The sequence below is a fragment of the Dipodomys spectabilis genome, unplaced genomic scaffold (genome assembly GCF_019054845.1).
Source record: "Dipodomys spectabilis isolate Male_0828 unplaced genomic scaffold, ASM1905484v1 ptg000190l, whole genome shotgun sequence".
NCBI lineage: Eukaryota > Metazoa > Chordata > Mammalia > Rodentia > Heteromyidae > Dipodomys > Dipodomys spectabilis.
The window spans coordinates 4,086,981-4,109,012 of NW_024870867.1; the positions used below are offsets into that span (position 1 = coordinate 4,086,981).

At 41.5% G+C, this 22,032-nt stretch overlaps 1 pseudogene; it reads right to left on the minus strand.

The window, feature by feature from the left end:
* Positions 1 to 2,700: 2,700 nt before the first annotated feature.
* Positions 2,701 to 3,302, minus strand: LOC122121581 (annotated as a pseudogene).
* Positions 3,303 to 22,032: the final 18,730 nt, after the last annotated feature.

Genomic DNA, 22,032 nt, shown 5'->3' on the forward strand with positions numbered 1-22,032 from the left:
GCAGAGCTTCTGCATGGCAAAGGACATAGCTAACAAGATCAACAGAAAGCCCACCAACTGGGAGAAAATCTTCACTGCCATACAATGGACAAGGGTCTCACATCTAAAATATACTTAGAACTCAAAAACCTAAATCCCCTCACCACAAATCCTCAAAGGAACAACTCCTGCTTAACAAATTGTATAAAGACTTAAAGAGAAACTTCTCTGAAGAGGACATAAGAATGGCCAATAGACACAAGAAGAAATGCTCAACCTCTGTAGCCATAACAGAAATGCAAATCAAAACAACATTGAGATTCTACCTCACTCTAGTTTGACTGACTATGCTCAAGAAATCTAGTAACAACAGATGCTGGAGAGGTTGTGGCCAACAGGAAACCCTACTGTATTGTTGGTGGGAGTGTAATAAACTTGTTCAACCACTTGGGAAAGCAATATGGAGGTTCCTCAAAAGACTCCACATAGCACTTCCGTATGACCCAGCAACCCCACTTTGGGGCATTTACCCAAACAAGGGTCACATACAAGGCCATACTAAAGTTACCAGCACAACTATGTTATCACAGCATTATTCACCATAATTAGGCTATGGAACCAACCCAGATGCCCAGGTGTTAGGGGGCAGGTTTATCATACTGAAAGGCTTTTCCCCTGAAGTTTGAGAGAGCTTAGCCTACCTGATGACACTGGATCCTCAAAGGACACCTGGTGTGAGGTAAGTGTTGTGACACCCTTGGTTTAGGGAAAAGGAGGCAGCCACCTGAAGCCCCATTCAGAGGTTCCTAGCCCAGCCGGGTCCGGCTATCCTACACATCATGGACTCTTACCTGGTCTGTGACCCAGACCAGGTCAGGTCAGCCCTGCCTGGCTCCAACCTAAGTTACAAAATTCTAAAGCAGCAGCAAGACCTGGGTCAAGACCTGATGGACCTGGTGAGGCATGCACTTCCTTGGCCTCCACTTTGCCACTCACCTGCATGCCAGACCTGCCAAATACTGCACTTAAAGAAAGCCAATGCTCCTGTGTGTCACAGGACTGCAGTCTTGCCTGATGATCACCAGCAGGAAGGTGGTGGCAGGAAAGGCAGGAAGTCTCTGTGCCTACCCTACCTCTTCTGGAGACCCCGCATTACCAAAACAGAGGAGAAGACTGAGAGCAGCAGCAGAAGCAGTGGAGGCAGCAATAGTGGCAGCAGCAAGGCTGAACAGCGGCAACAGCAACAGCAGCAGCAGCAGCAGCAACAAATACAGTCCCTATGGCCAAACACAGTCCCGAAGCAGAGGTGGCAGGTAGAAAGCAGGCTTGACTCTTTCCAACCTATATTATGCAACACCTGGGTATGGGTCAGAAAGAAGAAGAGGAAGATCAGCTCTGTTGCCCCATGTCCAAAAGCATCTGAACACAGTGGAAAGGATTAAGGGGAGGACAAGCAGAGCAGGAAGCCCCCCACCCCACCCCACAAGTCCTGCACCTGTCCAACCCTCCCTACCATCAGCTCAACCCACTACATCCTCAACAAATGAGCAACTCAGAGCCTGGAGGCGCTGGAAGAACAATATTACTAGTTGCTTTTGGAGCCAGTACTGCTGCTGCAGCCTGCCTAAACTGCTTCCTAAAGAAAGTGTTTACTCCTGACAGCCTGGAAACAAGTAGGTGCCCACTGAACTGTGTTCTCTGTTTTATCTATAATTCAAGGAGGTCCTTTTAGCTCACCCCCTCTGATCTATGGTTACCTGGGTGAAAGGGAAGTGTGGAGATACAAACAGAAGAGGGGAGAGGGAGAGGGATCTAAAGGGATAGACTTTCAGAAAGAAGAGCTTGTGACTTGTCAGGTGTGGTCCTGTGCAATTCAGTCCTGATTTCGCTCTCTTCCTGCAGCTCTAAAGGAGAGGGTGAAAATACATCGCTGTGGTGCTCATCTGGAACACATGCCATTCAGCCTCACATGCCTGGAGACAAGGGTTCCTTCCTCTGCTCCTACCACCAAGAAACTCCACAGACTTCTTTTCCTTATCTCATATTAGAAATGATTTCTAACATTGTCTCCATTGCATCTCATCAATCTTATTAAATTGAGATTCTCAAAAGGTGATCATACATGTTCTGAGTTAGGATTCTTCATTTCTGCCCTGGGTACTGATGTTTGATGGGAGTTAGTTCAAGAATGGGACAGAGACACTACTTTGTGGCTCTTACCTGTACGTCGAGCTATCTGGAGGCCAGAGTCCTTGGAGGATTGAGGCTCAAAGAGAAACAGCACACACACATGTCCTTTCTCCTATAATGTCTGCACTCATGATGGATGATGGGAGGAGCTCCAGTTAAGCACAGCCAACTTCAATGTCCTGAGTTCTAAACACTAAGAAAAGGACAAGGTGACTCCATTAGCAGCATCCAATTAACAGTGTCTCTCAAAAAAGACCTCAGATGCTTTCAGATCAGAAATGCAGCCTTGAACTCTTCTATTTTAGGGGTGATGGGTTTTGTTCTGGTTTTCTTTTGTGCAAGTCTTAGAGCTTAGATTCAGGGCCTGCATGCTCTCCTTGAGCTTCTTTTTTATTTGTTTGTTTGTTTTTTAGGAACTAAATTCCTTTATTTGAAGGAAAGGTACAAATTGAAAGAACTTAGGATGTTCTGGTACAACTTATAAAGAAGGTAATGATAACCCCAACCATGCATGCACTGCCTGGTGGCCAGAGGCTTATCTCTCATCACTCTCCCCCAGAGGGTGCTTGTCAAAGAGACATTCTGCCATGCCAGATCAGAGGTTTCCATCCTGTGCAAGTTATTGACATGGTCACCCAATTCCAAGATGGATTTCACCTGCTCACTCAGGTAATGAGTCTCAATGAAAGCCCACAACTGGGGGTCATTTTTGTCAGTGGCCAATTTGTGCAGTTCCAGTAGTGACTGATTCACATCCTTTTCCATGTGAGGTGCACTCTCCATCACTTTCAGCCTGCTTTCCCCGACATCACACTCTGGTTTCTAGATATCCTGTAGGAAGATGTGGCCACCTCTCTGGTTCTGCAGCTTCATCAGTTTCTCTGCATGTTCTCTCTCTCATGAGACTGGTGAAGAAAGTACTTGGCAAAGTTCTTCAAAGCCACATCATCTCAGTCAAAGTAGTAAGACATGGGCAGGTTGACATAGGAGGCATAGAGCTCCAGGTTAAAATGGCAGTTGATGGAGTCCTCGAAGTCCTTGTGGCAGTTCAGGTGTACCTGCAAGAGCGATGAGGTCGTCAGGGCGGCAGCGAGGAGAGATGGAGTGCAGCTGCTTATCTCCAGACTGGCCATGGAGACTGGGGACGGTCTGAGAACCCAGTGAAGAGGTGGCACAATGTTGATGGCTTCGAGCAGGTGGCTCAGAATTGTGGTCTAGCCCTGGATTCCCCTCAAGCACTGTTGAAGCAGGAAATCCCAGCAGCTCTCAGCGGGGATCCTCTGGCTGCCTGGAGGGTTTTTTGGCTTTTTTCTCAAGGCTACTTCTCTACCATGTGAGCCATGGCTCCACTTCTGGCTTTATTGGTGTTTACTTCAAGATAACAGTCTCATACCCTGGCTGGCTCAGAACCGATATCCTCAGGTCTTAGCCTCCTGACTTGCTACAATTACAATGTAAGACACTAGCATTCAGCAATCTTTCTCTTTTTTGGAAGGATAAAGAAACTTCTAGGTAGAGAAAACAGCTGTTCTAATTCAGCCTGGAAGTGTGCAATAGCCGGTAAACTCCAGTAACAGGAACAGAGACCTATGTATGCTCACAGCTCAGGCATGTTACTTACCTACACCCTTTCTGTTAACCATCTTTACAAAAGAGAGAACTCAAGAGAGTTCCAGAAATAAACAGTGCTAGGGTCAATCCACTACATCATGACTAACAGGAGAACACATTACAGATAAGGTGCTGGTCTCTCACACTTGTAAATCCCACTACTTGGGATGTTAGAGTCTGAGGGTGGAGGTTCAAAGGCAGACCAAGCAGAAAAGTTTGAGACACTCATATCTGCAGTTATTCTGCAGAAAGGCCTGAGTTGGGGTTATGGTTCAAATGACTCATGCTAGTCATGAGCCACTAAGTCCAAGAGAAAGCACAAGACCCTAACCTCAAGCCCAACTCCTGGCACAAACCAAAAGAAAATACTATGCCACAGAGCTGCTGCCTCAGCCCCTAAGCCCCCTTATAAGTGTTTCCACAAGGGTCTCAGAAGTTTTGCCAAAATGGAGGAGCTATTTCACCAAAATACACATTCAGAAGATGAAAGAGAAACTCTTCAGAAAGACAAAGAAGATGATCGACTCCACTTCCAAAATACTTGAGCTGAATCAAAACTTTGGCAAAGTAGCAGGGTATATAAGCAATGGCTTTTCTGTATGCCACAATGAGAAGTGTTTGGATGAAATCAGGAAAGCTACTCCTTTTGTAATACCCCACAAAAAATAAAATTCCTAGCAGGTAACTAAGAAGTGAATGACCTCTACAATGAAAACTTTATAAACTTGAAAAAGGAAATCAAAGTAGAAATTAGGATGTGGAACAACCTCCCATCTACCTGGATTGTGAAGATTAACATGGTGAAAATGGCAATATTTGCAAAGGCTAGGTACATATTCTATGTGATACCTATCAATAACCCAACCTAATTTTTCATGGAAATAGGAGAACTAGTCCAAGAAATCATATGAAACAATAAAAGACCCTGAATAGTACAAACAATCCTTAGGAACAAGAACAACACTGGTGGAATACCAGTACCAAATTTGTAACTCTACTACAAAGCCATAGTAAGCAAAACAGCTTGGTACTGGCACAAGAACAGACATGAGGACCAATGGAATAGTAATGAAGACACAGAAATGAACATGCAGACCCATAGCCACTTAATCTATGAGCAGGGAGCCTAAAAAATAGAAGAAATACAGCCTCTTCAGCAAATGGTGCTGGTAAATTTGATAAACACCTGTATAAGATTAAAGATAGACCTTTATATATCACCCTGCAGCAGAATCTACTTCAAATGGATCAAAGACCTCAAAGTCAACGCAGACACCCTGAAAACATTACAGGAAGCAATAGTAGAAGCTCTAGGGCTGCTTGGAACACACCCAAATATTCTTAATAAGAATACAGAAATACTACAAATCAAAGAAAGGTTGGACAAATGGGATTGCATGAAACTACAGAGATTCTTCATGGCAAACGACATAGCTACCAAGATCAATAGGAAGCCCACGGATTGGGAGAAATCTTCACTAGCCACATAACGGACAGGATCTCATATCAAAAATATACTTAGGACTCAAAAAATTAAATCCACCTCAAGAAATCCTCAAAGAACCAACTGTCCAATAAATAAGTGGACTAACGACTTAAAAGGAAACTTCTCTGAAGAGGAAATAAGAATGACCAAAAGACACATGAAGAAATGCTCAACCTCTTTAGCCATAAATGAAATGCACGTAAAGCAACATTGAGATTCCACCTCACCTTAGTTACAATGACTATGATGAAGAAATCTAGTAACAACAGATGCTGGAGAGGATGTGGCCAGAAGGGAACCCTATTGCATTGTTGTTGGGAGTGTAAACTAGTTCAACCACTTTGGAAAGCAGTATGGATAACCCCTGTTTTCACTGTAGTTGATGTTGGTTTAATTTATGGAGGGAAGGGCAAAAATAAATGGTTGAACTAGGGATACTGGTGGACCCATTGCAACAATGAGATGTACAAGTTGTTATGTTGAAAAACAAACTTTACAACTTTCGTGAGGGGGGGGTGGATCGGGTGGGGGGAAGTGGGGGGGAGGATGGGAAGGGATGGGAAGGAGAAACAAAGAGGAGGCAACAATGCTTGATAAGAAGTGAACTCGTTATCTTGCCGATGTAATTATAACTCCACTGTATGGTATTTTCACAATAAAATTTTTTAAAAGGCTCCACATAGAGCTCCCCTATGACCCAGCAACCCCACTTTGAGGCATTTACTCAAATGATCACAAAGAAGACTGTACTAAATTCAGTAACAGCACAACTATGTTTTGCACAGCATTATTCACCATAGCTAAGATATGGAACCTATGCAGATGCCCCTCAGTAGATGAATGGATCAGGAAAATGTGAGATATCTATATATCTATATATATATAGATATAGATATAGATATATCTCACCTACCATCCAGGAGTCTCCACGAGGATCCCACCCCCACCCCTCACTCTCCACAAGAGCAGAGAGGCTCCATCCCGCCAAAGCCGTCCGGCACCGGCAGTAGGACAAAGGGACCTGTCTGCAGACCACCCGCACAGAAGCCGCCTGAGGCACCAGACCCACCTGATTGCAATCGCTACGACCCAGAGGGGGCCAACCAGGTCCCATAGGCACGCGCAGAAGCCGCCTGAGGCACCAGCGTCAGACCCACCAGCATCCCAGAGACACAGGGGGCTGCCTGCAGATCACCAGCGCAGAAGCCGCCTAAGCGTGGACACTGTGGACCCGACAGCTTCAAAAGAGGCAGAGACAGAAAAGAATCACACAGAGCCACCACCGCCCAGCCCAGCCTGCAACCACCCCAACTGAACTCGGATTGCAACAGCAACTGACGACCTACACCACACAGAAACAACTAGCTCCAGGGTGAGTACCCCACAGGAGACAGTGTATCCCTCAAGGGAGACCAGAGCTGGAGGGAATCCCCAGACCCTGACCTACCCCAACACCCGGACCACAGGACCCACTAAAACTGGGAACTGTTTGAGAGCTCCACCAGCCCGTGGAGCACACTCCGATGGCCAGGCTAGAGCAAGAGCGCCCCTGGAAGGGAGCTTAAATGCCCAAGCCAGGAACAGCGCCCCTGGGTCAAGACAACCAACAGTAGAAGAAATTTGAACTGTGTACCCCAGGCTGCATAACCTAGGTGGTATACACATAGGAAATGGAAAGACCTCCCATGCTCTTGGATAGGCCGACTTAATATAGTAAAGATGGTAATACTTCCAAAACTAATATACAAATTGAATGCAATTCCTATTAAAATCCCAATGACGTACATCACTGAAATACAGAAAACAGTCCAAAAATTCATATGGAACAACAAAAGACCTAGAATAGCCAAAACAATTCTAGGGGATAAAGACAATATGGGAGGGCTATCCATGCCGAACTTCAAACTCTACTACAGAGCTATAATAACAAAGACAGCATGGTACTGGCACAAAAACAGACCCGAAGACCAATGGAACAGAATAGAAGATCCAGAAATAAATCCACAGGCCTACAGCCAGCTGATATTCGACAAAGGAGCCAAAGACATACAATGGAAGAAACACAGCCTCTTCAACCGTTGGTGCTGGGAAAACTGGGCGGCCACATGCAGAAAACTAAAAGTGGACCCCAGCCTATCACCATGCACCAACATCAACTCAAAATGGATTAAAGACCTTAACATTAAACCTGAATCTCTGAAACTACTGCAGGACAGAGTAGGAGAAACACTTGAACTAATAGGCACAGGAAGGAACTTCCTGAACAGAGTCCCAGGGTCACAACAAGTTGGAGAGAGACTCGACAAATGGGACTACCTTAAAATAAAAAGCTTCTGCACAGCTAAATCTATCGCAACTAAGCTAGAAAGACAACCAACTAATTGGGAAAAAATATTTACCAGCAATATATCAGACAAGGGGTTAAAATCCTGTATATACAGGGAACTCAAGAAACTAATCCCTCCCAAACCTAACAAACCAATTACTAAATGGGCAAGGGAACTAAAGAGGGACTTCTCAAATGAAGAAATAAAAATGGCAAAGAAACACATGAGGAAATGTTCATCATCCCTGGTGGTGAAGGAAATGCAAATAAAGACAACCCTGAGATACCACTTTACCCCAGTCAGAATGTCCCACATCCACAAATCAGCCGACAAATGCTGGAGGGGATGTGGAGAAAGAGGAACCCTATTACACTGCTGGTGGGAATGTACACTTATACAACCACTTTGGAAAGCAGTCTGGAGGGTCCTTAGAAAGCTAAAGATTGACCTCCCTTACGACCCAGTCATACCACTTCTAGGCATCTACCCTGAACAACAGGAACCAATATACAAGGACACGTGCATCTCCATGTTTATTGCAGCACTGTTCACAATAGCTAGGATATGGAAACAACCCAGATGCCCCACCACAGATGAATGGATCCAAAATTGTGGTATCTATACACAATGGAATATTATGCAGCCATTAGAAATGACAAAATAATGGCATTTGCAGGGAAATGGATGGAGCTAGAAGGAATCATGTTGAGCGAGGTAAGCCAAGAGCGAAGAGACAAACGGTACGTGGACTCCCTGATAAGTGGATGCTAAATCCAAAATGTTAGGTGATACGACAAAACTATCAGGACTTAAGAAACAAAGAACTCCCACTCATCTGGTCAAACCACTACTAAATATCCCCATGCTGCTGATCACATGTATGGTGTATAACATGTGAACACCGTTATATGTTACAGACTGTGATAGACAATTTGCTCCAGGAAAGTTAGAATGAACTTGTGACTTTAAATGAGCATCATTATTCCACAATACTGTGAAATTCCGGAAATTATGTAATCAATCACAATAAAAAAAAAAAGAACCTCGGGTAAGGTAGGGAGGGAGGGGATAGTAGGGGGAAAACAATGGAGGGGGTAACAATGTTCAAGAGGAAGTGTACTCATTACCTCACTCATGTAACTGTAACCCTCTGTATAGTATCTTTACAATAAAAAAAAAAAACAAAAAAAATTATATTAAGTGAAGTAAGCCAGGTCCTAAGAAACATAGGTCCCATGGTTTCCCTTCTTTGCCATAACTAGTGTATGACTAGGACAAGCAGAAAAGCTCAAAAGCTATGTACATATGACCATATACGACGATGTTAAACCCCAAGATAGGAACACAGTGTTTTTTTCTTTCTTGCTATTGTTTAAGGTATTTACAATGTACTATGTGATTTTTTTGTTTCTTTGGTATGTTCTTCCCCCATGGTATAACCCCTGTTTTCATTATATTTGATGTTGGTTCCTTGCATGTTGTATATATATTTTTCTAATTTCAGAGGGAAAAGGAAATAACAAAATGCTTAAATAAGGATTCAGGTTGACCCACTCTAACAATGAGATGTACAAAACCCCATGTTGAAAATGAACTTTACACCTTTTGGGGGGTAGGGGTGGGATGAAGTTGGGGAGGTAGGGAGGGAAGAGATGGTAGTGGAAAAAGAAAGGAGAAGTAACAATGCTCAAGAAGAAATGTACTCATTACTTTACTCATGTAATTGTAACCCCTCTGTACAGTGTTTTTAAAATTTTTTTAAAAACATCAAAAAAAGAAAACGAAGCAGAGGTTTGTGAGGAATGTATTTTTTTGATTCATAGGAAAACATTAATAGATTAAATAAGAGCATACTGTCCTGACACTAGTGGTAAGTAAAGGCAAGATGGCCTAAGACCTAAATGCATTGTGCCTGGTAAGCCCAACTTACAGGTCAGTAATGGGCAATTTTTCTCTGCACCTCAGATTCTGCAATTTAATGTTGCTTTCTCTATCTCTTAGGGAGAAGAGTATTCGTATCTTTTGTGTATTCTACCAAACTTGTAGATTATCCTGGGCTTTGTGTTCCTTGTCCTAATAGTAATTCTATCAAACAAGAAATATGGGAGGTGGGCTGGGAAGGTGGCTCAGTGGTACAGTGCTTGCCTCGTATGCATGAGACCCTGGATTTGATTCCTCAGCAACACATAAGCAGAAAAAGCCCGAAGTGAAGCTGTGACTCCAGTGGTAGAGCGCTCACGTTGAGCTGAAGAACTGAGGGACAGTGCCCAAGCCCAGAGTTCAAGCCCCACGACCGACCCCAAAACAAATAAACAAACAAATAAATAAACAAATAAATAAAGGAGGAGTTTCCACCCTCTGGTGTGTAATTTATTTCTTCAATATTTTTTTCTTGTACTGGTCCTAGGGTACAAGGTGCTAGGGCACAGAACCTGGGTCCTGTCCCTGAGCTCAGCCATTAGAGACACAGCTCTACTACAAGCGTTTTGCTGATTAACCAAGCATAAGAATCTTACAGGTTCCTCACATCTCAAACTAGGATTACAGGTATGAAGCACACAGCTGTGAGTGTGTGGCTCTCCAATTTTTCTAACTTTCATTGTCAGCAGCCTTTCCCTCCTTGGTGAGCTTTATTACCAGGTCCTTCATTTCACTGAATTTGACAGGCTCTGTGGTGGCCCTTTCACATCTTTCTAACAAAGGAGCTTGTGGTCTCCAGCTCATATGATGGAGTACCTGGAGCCATCAGGGTACAGCTAAGAGGCCCAATTTGGGTTTCTATCATGGATGAAATCAGCCACCAGTCTCCATGTAGGAGACAAGGAATGGCATGAGGCATTAGTGTTTTTCTTAGCCTTGGGCTGAATTTGATATTTCTCCCCTTTAAACAAGTAGGTAAGAGGATACAATGTTTCTATCTGAAACCCTAGGGAAGAGTGAGCTATTCAAATGGCTTAGGAAATCATGAGGAGCTTGATTGTAGAAACAGCATGTCTGACTTGTCTTTGTGAATTTATCCCACCCACTTTCCTCTCCAGCCTGCAAAATGTTTCAAATCCCTCAGAGCCCAGAAAAAAAAGGCTGATTTGGGCAAGCTGACAAGAAAAAAGATGCAATGTCACTTAAGAAGGAAAATAGTTTTAAAGAGCCAGAGTCAGAATCCCTGAAACAAAAAGTATTTTAAAACTGAATTTCTAAAAGGAGCCTTCATTCTTGGAGTATGTTTATCTTTCCTTCAAGCTTGGAAGATCTTCCAAAGGAAGTTAAAGGCCAAAATACTTCCCACTAGGAATACTAGACATTGGCTTGCCAAGTGCAGACTCTGCTAACTCATTAGGTCTTAGCCTTGGAAGTTGTCACAAAAATACTGTCACTTTTCCCTTGAGATATGATTTCCAGTTGCAAAGACTTCAAGTGTTTGAAGATGTTAAGTTGTCTCCAGTAATACTTTATGAATGCTAATAGTAAAGAACAAAAACAAGGATTATTATTTTCTTTCAAAACATATCTATTTGAAATAGTAGTGAAGGCTATATGGTTAAAAATCTAATTTTTGACAAAATTCATAATGCAATGAGAAAAGGAAAAGTTGATGTTAACTTTTAGAATTATGCACCCAGATTATATGCGGAAATATTTGTAGCAATCTGTACCTTGATATTCCCCACAAAACATCTGAAACCAATAAATTTTCCTTTTTTTCCATATCTCCTTTCATGGAAAGAATGGTGGCATACACATTGCACACTTTTCAACAAGGAATTTAAAGAAAAACATTTTGTTCTTCAAACAAAGGCACAACATTAGATGATAGTCCAGAAGCAATTACTACAGGAGGAGGGAAGGAAACAGAACATGAACATGAAGGATCCTGCTGATCTGACTTGTAGCACACATAGATCTGGAGGGAGGGGAGCGGCGGCTCCTAGGTGTATTCTCCCAGGCCACAGGCTTATCATTGCTTGGCACCTTGCTAAGGGTACTGGTCACATTTCCCTAGATTTCTAAGGGCAGGTGGTAAAGCTCCAGATTACAGGCCTTCAGATGACTATGATCCACTGTAAGATGTTCGTGATCCCCAGGGTTGTATCCTTTTACCTTTTTTTTTTTTTTTTTTTTTGCTGGGGACATGGTGAAGGAGCCCGATGTGCAGGTACAATGCTTGAATTCATGCTTACTCTGCTTTCTTGCTTATGGCTGGAGCTCTTCCACCTGAGGGACACCTCCAGTTCAGGATTTTTGCTGGTTAACTGGAGATGTAGTTTCTCGGATTTTTGTGCCTGGGTTGGCCTCTAACAGCCAGCCCCTACATCGCAGCTTCCTGAGTTGCAAGAATTTCAGGTATCAGTGACCAGTGCCAGCACCACAGTTCAAAATATGTTCTGTTTTTTCCCTGAGACCAAAGCCTATCTAAATGTTGTTTCTAAAGACTCCATTTAGCCAATCATGATGGCATAATGCTTATGATCCAAGCACCCAGGAGGCAGAGGCAAGAGGATCACTACTTTGAGGGTAGCCTGGCATACATGGTGAGCACAGGGCAACCTAAGCTATATATTTAGATATTTACTACCTAAAATAGTAAATACTATAAAATCTAAGTTCCCAACTACACAGGTCCTTCTACCCAATGTTCACCAAATAATAAATGTCTCAACATCAATCATAAAATCTGATTGCTCCCCATTTCTACTAAATTCCACAGGTTTTTGTCCCAAATAACAGTGGCCCACAAAGCTCTGGAATAGATGATATGAGAACATAAATAAAAGTAAATGAGATGTTCTTAGCCTTTGAGATTCATAACTTGGTCAGGGAAACAGACACTTGTAGCCATAACAGAAACACAGAAGGGGTAAAAAGCATATTTCAAATACATGCCAATACAGAGACTTATGCTATGCCTTGTGAGACAGAGACTAGAGACAATGGGTGAGTAAGTGAACAGATTCTCTAAATTCTTCTAAGGGAGCCTATGATTTCTTCACGGAGAGGGGGCATTTGATCGACTAGAAAGAAATTGCAGGCCGGGGGGAGCAACAATTTAGCAGATGGAAAAAACAAGTCAAGAAGAAGCTGAGAAAAAATATTTTCAGTGTGTTTAGAGTATATATGTGAGTGCATGTGAGTAGATGTGTGAGGTATGTGAGTGTATGTGTGAGGAATGTGGGTGTGTGAGATGTGTGAGGGTATTATGAATGCATGGTATAGAGGGTGTCTGAGTGGGAGGAGGGGTGTTGTTGGTACCAGCGAACAAAGGAGAACGCAGAAGAAGCTTGAATGAGAAAATCAGAAAATAGCGTATGCACAGTAGGAAATACAAGTTCCATCAGCAGGGATCGCCTGGCATCATCAGATGTGGAGCTCAGCCTAACCTGATTGCAATGACAGAATCTCAAGGGACAAGCACAGACTGACTCAGAGAAGGCAATGGGCTGTATTCCAGAAGAGTAGTGGAAGTTGCCATACTAAGGGAAAATTCTGAAGAAAGCAAAGAAAAGAGAGCTCAGGAGCCCACAAAATAAGCTTACAGGCATTGTAAGAGGTGACACAGTATACATAAACTCTTGGGACCTGCAGCAAAAGCCACATCCCTCCTAGGAGGCGACCATGGAGTGTGTGATCCCAGGGCCAGGATGCAATGCCTTGAATGTCACCTATGGCACCATTCAGAAGAACAGACTTCAGTCAACCATTTGTGTTTTCCTGCCTATCAAACACAAAGTAGTTGGCCCCTTGATTTTTTTTTTAGCTTTATTTGATTCCTTCAGAAACTGATCAAGAACTGGCCTTTCTTTCTTGTGGACTGAGGGAATATAGTACATGTGCTAACGCATACATGACTGTTATATAACACTATATTTTACCTACAGGAAAACATCATACAGATTTTAGATTTATAGATTTTCATTGAAGTATTTTATATTGATTTTATGGAAAGTTAAAAGATTTCTTTAAGGATTTGTTATTGGGGTATTCAATTTTTTGAATTCTAATAAATAAGTGGGCTAAAGACTTAAAAGAGAAACTTCTCTGAAGAGGAAAGAAGGATGGACAATAGACACATGAAAAAATGCTCAACCTCCCTAGCCATAAAAGAAATGTAAATCAAAACAACATTGAGATACCACCTCACCCCAGTTAGAATGGCTAAAATCAAGAACTCTAATAACAACAGATGCTGGAGGGGATGTGGACAGAAGGGAACCTTACTGCATTGTTGGTAGGAGTGTAAACTTGTTCAGCCACTTTGGAAAGTAGTATGGAGGTTCCTCAAAAGACTCCACATAGAGCTCCCCTATGACCCAGCAACCCCACTTTTGGGCATTTACCCAAATGTTTACAAACAATACCACACTAAAGCTACCAGGACGACTATGTTTATTGCAGCACTATTTACTATAGCTAAGATATGGAACCAACCCAGATGCCCCTCAGTAGATGAATGGATCAAGAAAATGTGGTATATATAAACAATGGAATTTTATGCCTCCATCAGAAAGAATGGCATTGCCCCATTTGTTAGGAAATGGAAAGACTTGGAAAAAATTATCTTAAGTGAAGTCAGCCAGTCCCAAAGAAACATAGGTCCATGGTTTCCCTTATTTGCAATATCTAGTATATGTCTGAATCAAGCAGAAAAGTTCAGATAAGGTGATGTTAGGGAGATGAACCCTAAGAGATGTTTTCAACTGTTTTTGTTTTCTTTCGTGCGATTGTTTCTAACACATTTATAAGATGATTTATTTGTTGCTTTGTATGTCCCTCCCCCACAGTGTAACCACTGCTTTCAATGTATTAGATGTTGGTATAATTTGTGGAGGCGAAGGGGAAAAACAAATCGCTTAAATAGGGATACAGGTGGACCCATTGCAACAATGAGACGTACAAGTCATTATGTCAAAAATGAACTTTACAACTTGGCCGGGGGGAAGAGGGGTGGGAGGGAGGATAGGAAGGGATGGGAAGGGGAAACAAAGGAGGAGGCTACAATGCTTGATAAGAAATGTACTCATTATCTTGCCCATGTAATTGTAATCCCTCTGTACAGTATTTTCACAATAAAAAACAAAAATATATAAAGAAAAAGATTTCTTTAAGAAGTCTTCTATAAAAAAATTAAAAATTAAAAAAAAGAACTCTTCTAATTGAAGAGCCATTTGATAATCATTCTATATACCTGGAATCAAAACTGTTACAGATCTTTAATATGGGAGATAAAGGGTAGGAAAACAACTCACATAATCACTGATTATGTGATTCCCAGGGGTAAATATAATCGTGTTGCACTTTGGTCAGTGATTGACTGCATCTGCTTTATCAGTCCTCTAACTTAGTGATGTGACACTCCTCTTCATTCATGGAAGTACACTCCAGGATGTTCCCACAATGACAAAACCACTAAAGGATGCATGCTTTTCAAACTATTTCCTCATGAAGCCACATGTGATATACATAATCTTCATGGTCTCTAGATCTCTTGTTCCATATTTACAGTACTCCACACATGAGTTATCATTCAGTAACTCTGTAAAACTGGTTTTAAGTTGCAGAAGCCCTTATTTGTATAGCAGTACATCATAGAACTTCATCCCTTTTTGCAGAAGGCAGTACAACATAATGAAGGAAAGAACTTGAGTGTTAGACCAAGCTGTGTCAAATATAGAGTAACATTATTATTTGATGACTCAGATGGACAAAGGCTTTGGAGAAGAATGACCAGCATCCTCACCTCTATAATTCCGATATTTCTATTATACACACAGGTTTAATCCCCATAGTATGTCCCACAACTGTGGGATTTTTAGAAGCACAGCAACACTTTCAACTTTTTCATTTGCTACCACAGTATACTCCATAAATTCACATTTATGGTGTTCTTAATTTCTCACACAAAATAAGCATATGGCTAAAGCTTAGATTCTCAGTATAGGAAATAAAATATATACAACTTTATAATAATGTATTTGCAGTCATGTAGATGATTTTCAATCTCAAAGACTCCAAAGGCTTGGTATTACTATAATTTACCCTTCTTTATTTTCACAACATAAGAGCATGTAGTTTTCTGACAGGCACTGGTGGCTCATACCTACAATCCTAGCTTCTCATGAGGCTCACATCTGGAGGATCATGGTTCAAAGCAAATTTGGGTAGAAAAGTCTGTAAGGCTCTGATCTCCAATTAACTGGAGGTGTAGCTCAAGTAGTAGAATGCTAGCTGAGCAAGGAAGCCGAACACGTGTGAGGCTTTCAGTTCAATCCCAGGTATCAGGGAGTGAAAAACAAAACAAAACACAACAAACCACCCAAAAAACACAAACAGGCCTTCCATTCCCCAAGAGTTCCAAGTCAATTTAATCCCACTATTTTAACATAGAAACAAGAGAAATAAAGGCTGATAAGAAAATTCTAAGACTATAAAAAGAATTTTCACATTGCAGAAGGTGCAGTGATTGCAGCAAGATGACAGCACACACTTGCTGGACTACATGAGCAAGTAGAGCCCCAATACATCTGCAGGTCAAAGTCAGGCGAGTGGATGTCTGAGTGACAGGTCTGAGAGCAAAAGGCACAGAAGTCACCTACGCCAATGTCCTGAGTCTAATTTGGAACTTAGTGTCTGGGCACATCAGATAAATGGCCATTTGCAGTGACACTCAGAAGATGCAGACAGCGAACAAATGGGAACTTCGTCACTACTGGATGTCAAACACATGTGGCCCAATAAAATTCTGTTTTCACAAAAGCAAATGAAAGTCTTTGCAGAAAACTCTTTCAAAACAAAACAAAACAAAACAAAAACATCTGGGCACCACTGGCTCATGTCTGTAATCCTAGCTAATCAGGACTCTGAGTTCTGAGAATCATGGTTCAAATCCAGCCCGGGCAGGAATATCCGTGAGACTTTTATCTCCAGTTCACCATCAGAAATCCAGAAATGGCACTGTAGCTCCACTGGTAGAGTACTCTCCTTGAGCCGAAGAGCTCAGGGACAGCGCCCAAGCCCAGAGTTCAAGATGCCCAACCAACAAAAAAGAAGAAAAAAAAGGAGCACTCCAACCTCTCTTTTCCCTTTCGTTAAAAAATATTTTAATTATCTTTATTTAAGTAATTGGACAAAGGAGTTGCCATTCATTGAAGCAGTTTATGAATACAGTGAATCTTGATCAAGGTTACCCCTTTCAACCTTCTCACCAGCCCCTCCCTACCCAACCCTTTCCTTACTTATCTTAATTCTAGGTTATATAACACATTTTTTGAAATTTAGCAAAGCAGTTTATATGTACAATGCATCTTAATCTCTGTGATCACATCAAAAGCTTCACCCTGCATTTAGGCACCCCTTCCCTCATATTTTTCAATTCTGTTATATATACTAGAAATTCTTGCCTGAATTCCTTCCCCTTCTCCTCATAATTTTTCTAGCCTCTCACCGGAATTACACTGTCTGTGCTCTCCTTGGAGTCTTTCAGACTTCAGTTATTTCATTTCTAATTCCTTAGGTACCACCCAAAATGTTCACTTGCAAAGTCATTTGTAAACCCTTCCTTACCACCCAGTGTGTTTACTTGTAGAGTTATAAGCAACATTCTAGCTACCACAAATGAGAGAAACCCTGCAACCTATGTTGGTCCGGCTTACTTCACTTATTACATTTCCCCCCAAGACGTTCCATGTTCTTACAAAAGACACAGTAACACTCTTTCTGATGGAAGCATAGAATTCCATTGTGAATATACCACATTTTCTTGATCCGTTCATCCACGGAGGGCCATTTGAGTTGACGCCATTTCTTGGCTATGGTAAATAATGCTGCAAGGCTGCACTAAAGCTACTTTCACAACCATGTTCATTAAAACTAATTAAATTTCAAATAAACTCATGAACCCTCAGTGTAAACAACCATATCTATGAAAAATGTAAAATAACAAATACAAATGAATCTTTGGAAAGATTCATAAGCACAAGCCAATAGAAAAATAAATGCTAATATAGGAAGTGTTCATGGGTTAAGAATACTGAAGTAGTTTTAATGTATTGACTATATAACTAGAAGCCTACTTTAGAAAAAGTATTTTATTATCTCTCTACTTAAAATAATGAAAGCAGGAGGGGATGCGCTCTCTCTCTCCCTCTCCATCTCCATCTCCCTCCCTGTTTCTCTCTTTGTGTGTGTGTCTCTCTCTGTGCTTAGGTGTATATTGTGTTTGTGTATGAGTTTGTGAGTGTGTTGAATAACTGAATAAATCAAATGAGGGAGTCAAGTATAAGTGATGAAGGGGAAAGTTGAGCAAAAAGAAGAATGAGAGAATGAGAGATCAAGAAAGAGAGAGATCAAAGAATTACATCTTATGCAAATGAAACACTGCAGAAAGCCTTCTTCATTAGCTGAGGAAAAGGAACAACCACTCACAGTGGTTCTCAAGCAGGATGAATGGACACAGGGAGAGCTACCACCTAACTGCAAATTCACCACAGAAGCCCAGTGCCAGTGGCTCCAGCCTAAAATCTGACCAACTCAGGAGGCTGAGATCTGAGAATCTCAGTTCAAAGCCAGGCTGACAGGCATAGGACTCATCTCCAGTTACCTACCCAAAAGCTGGGAGTAAACCTGTGGCTCACATAGTAGAGTGCTAATCAAGGACAAAGGCTCAAAGACAGCTCCTAGACCCTGAGATCAGGCTCCAGGACTGGCACACACCTCAATACAACAAACTCCATCTCCCAAACTCAACTCTCATGTCTACTTAAGTAAGGGCCCTACTGAAGATAGGTGAGCAACAGCCAGTCAGAACCACACAGGGTTAAGACACTGCTTCTATTCCAAGCCCCATTCTTAGAATCTATTCTATCTAAGGACCCTCCTCCACATAGGAGAGCTAAAGACTGAGCCACACCCTCTCACCAGAGCCCTTCTTCTCCCTGTGCTCTAGTCCCTCTCAGTCCACACATCGCATCATAATCACAGTGGAGATTATCTCAACATGAAAGCAGCTTTTCAGGTAGCCAAAGCTGGACTTCCTATGACTAGGAGGAGACGATTCTTTTCAGTTAACTGACATTCTGAGACCCCTTGGCTGTGTGTGTCTTGGACAGACAGAGAAGAACCACAGAGGGCTGCAGTCATGTGTCTTTGCACTCAATGTGCTCATCTTTGGGCAGTGCCAACTTCTTGCCCTGCCTTCCTCACAGGGAATGTGGAATCCAGGATAAAAAAAAAAGCATGTTAGGGTTAGGTCTGTGCAGGGGCTGGTTCAAGCATTGTCTCACTAAGGCCCTGGATTTCATCCTTTTGAATGAAGCCATAAGCTGCCAACTGCATGCAATGCAATAGGTGTCTTAAATCACTACTGTTTAGGGATTGGGGTTGCATGAGTTGCTTCTATTACGTAGAAAATGAAGAGGTCATGCCTAGTTACAGCAATAAGACAAGATGCAGACATAAAGGGGATCCAAATAGGGAAAGAAGAAATAAAACTCTCCCTCTTTGCAGATGACATGATCTTGTATTTAAAGAATCCCATAGACTCCACTCCCAAATTACTCAAGCTGATTCAAAACTTTGGCAAAGTAGCAGGTTATAAAATTAACCCCCCAAAATCAATGGCTTTTCTGTGTGCCAACAATGAGAAAAGTGTGGCTGAAATTAGGAAAGCAACTCCATTTGTAATAGCCCCACAAAAAATAAAATACCTAGGAATTAACTTAACCAAAGAAGTGAAGGACCTCTATGATGAAAACTTTAAAATCTTGAAAAAGGAAATCAACACGGAACTTACAAAATGGCAAAACCTCCCATGCTCCTGTATTGGAAAGATCAACATCATGAAAATGGCAATACTTCCCAAGGCTATCTACAAATTCAACTCAATACCTATCAAAATTCCACCCTCATTCTTCAAGGAAATAGAAGAGGCAATCCAAAAATTCATATGGAACAATAAAAGACCTCGAATAGCAAAAACGCTCCTCAACGGAAAGAACACTGCTAGAGGAATATCAATACCAAATTTCAAACTCTACTATAAAGCCATAGTAATCAAAACAGCTTGGTATTGGCATAAGAACAGACCTCAGGACCAATGGAATAGAATTGAAAACCCAGAAATGAACCTACAGACCTATCGCCAGCTAATCTTCGATAAGGGAGCTAAAACAATAGAATGGAAGAAAGACAGCCTCTTCAGTAAATGGTGCTGGCAAAATTGGTTAACTACATGTAGAAAACTTAAGCTAGATCCTTATATATCACCCTGCACCAGAATCAACTCCAAATGGATCAAAGACCTTGAACTCAAAGCAGACACTCTGAAAACATTACAGGATGGAATAGGAGAAACCCTGGGTCTCCTTGGCTCAGGCCGAAATTTTCTGAATAGAGACCCGGAAACACAACAAATCAAAGAAAGGTTGGACAAATGGGATTGCATAAAGTTGCAGAGCTTCTGCAGGGCAAATGACATAGCTAGCAAGATCAATAGAAAGCCCATGGATTGGGAGAAGATCTTTACTAGCCATACTACGGACAAGGGTCTCATATCTAAAATACACTTGGAACTCAAAAAATTAAACCCCCCAACAACAAATCCTCAAAGAAACAACTGTCCAATAAATAAGTGGGCTAAAGACTTAAAGAGAAACTTCTCTGAAGAAGAAAGAAGGATGGCCAATAGACACATGAAGAAATGTTCAACATCCCTAGCCATAAAAGAAATGCAAATCAAAACAACATTGAGATATCACCTCACTGCAGTTAGAACGGCAAAAATCAAGAACTCTAACAACAACAGATGCTGGAGGGGATGTGGACAGAAAGGAACCTTACTTCATTGTTGGTGGGAATGTAAACTTGTTCACCCACTTTGGAAAGCAGTATGGAGGTTCCTCAAAAGACTTCACATAGAGCTCCCCTATGACCCAGCAATCCCACTTTTGGGCATTTACCCAAATGTTTACAAACAAGACCACACTAAAGCTACCAGCACAACTATGTTTATTGCAGCATTATTTACCATAGCTAGGATATGGAACCAACCCAGATGCCCCTCAATAGATGAATGGATCAAGAAAATGTGGTATATATACACAATGGAATCTATGCCTCTATCAGAAAGAATGACATTGCCCCATTTGTTAGGAAATGGAAAAACTTGGAAAAAATTATATTAAGTGAAGTAAGCCAGGCCCAAAGAAACATAGGTCCCATGGTTTCCCTTATTTGCAATATCTAGTAGATGTATGAGTCAAGCAGAAAAGGTTAGATAATGTGACGTCAGGAACATGAACCCTTAGATATGTATTTTAATGTCTCTTTCTTTCATGCATGTGTTTCTAACGCATTTGTAAGATTATCTCTTTGTTGCTTTGTATGTCCCTCCCCCACAGTATAACCCCTGCTTTCACTATATTTGATGTCAGTATAACTTGTGGAGGAAATGGGGAAAAACCAGTTGTTTAAGGATACAGGTGGACCTGTTGCAACAATGAGAAGTACAAGTTGTCATGTCCAAAAAGAGCTTTACAACATCGGTGCAGGGGTGGGGAATGAGGGGGAAGGAGAAGGATTGGGATTGGGGGGGAGGGGGGAGGCTGGGAAGGAATGTGAAGGGTAAACAAAGGAGGAGGCTGCAATGCTTGGTAAGAAATGTATGCATTATCCTGCCCATGTAATTGTAATCCCTCTGTATAGTATGTTCACAAATAAAATTAAATTTAAAAAAAAAAAAGAAAATGAAGAGGCCTGCTTTGCATAAACATTCATAACTGTACCTTTCCCAGAGTTCTTCCTTCAGATCTCTAAGAAATACTTGTAAGTAAGTTGAACCCAGTTGTTCAGGGCAGAACTGCAGGTGAAAATAAATTCCGCAGTCTTTGTGTCACTTCTGAGGGACCTAGATGCTGGAACAACTACTGTGGACAAGATTTGGGGTTTGATCATTAGTATCTTTGAGGCTGAATAGATTGACCTACATCTCTCTGGCTTCCCTTGTTTTTGATGAGAAAATTAATGCTAATCTTCTAGGAAATCCTGAAGGGTATCTTTGCCTTAGCTAGATAGATCACAGTTCACAATGAATCTGCTTATATATTCTAAATATCACATCAGACACGTGTTTGACATCCATCCAAACAGAATGAAAAAATACTGTGTTCAGAGTAGTCCTCATGTGATCATTCGACTTAAACATAATATCAATATTAAAGCAGAATACTGAGAAATATGAGAGGTTTGAGTTTTGATGAAGTGTTTGAGCTTAAGCTGAACTTATAGTGAGTCAAGCCTCCTCCAGCCATATCTGTGCTGGTGGTCATCATTTGTTCTTTTTCTTTTAATTTAAATTTTATTGTAAAGGTGATACACAGAGAGGGTGCAGTTATATAAGTTAGATAATGAGTACCTCTCTTACTGAATAGTCTTGTGCTGGTAGCTTTTGAG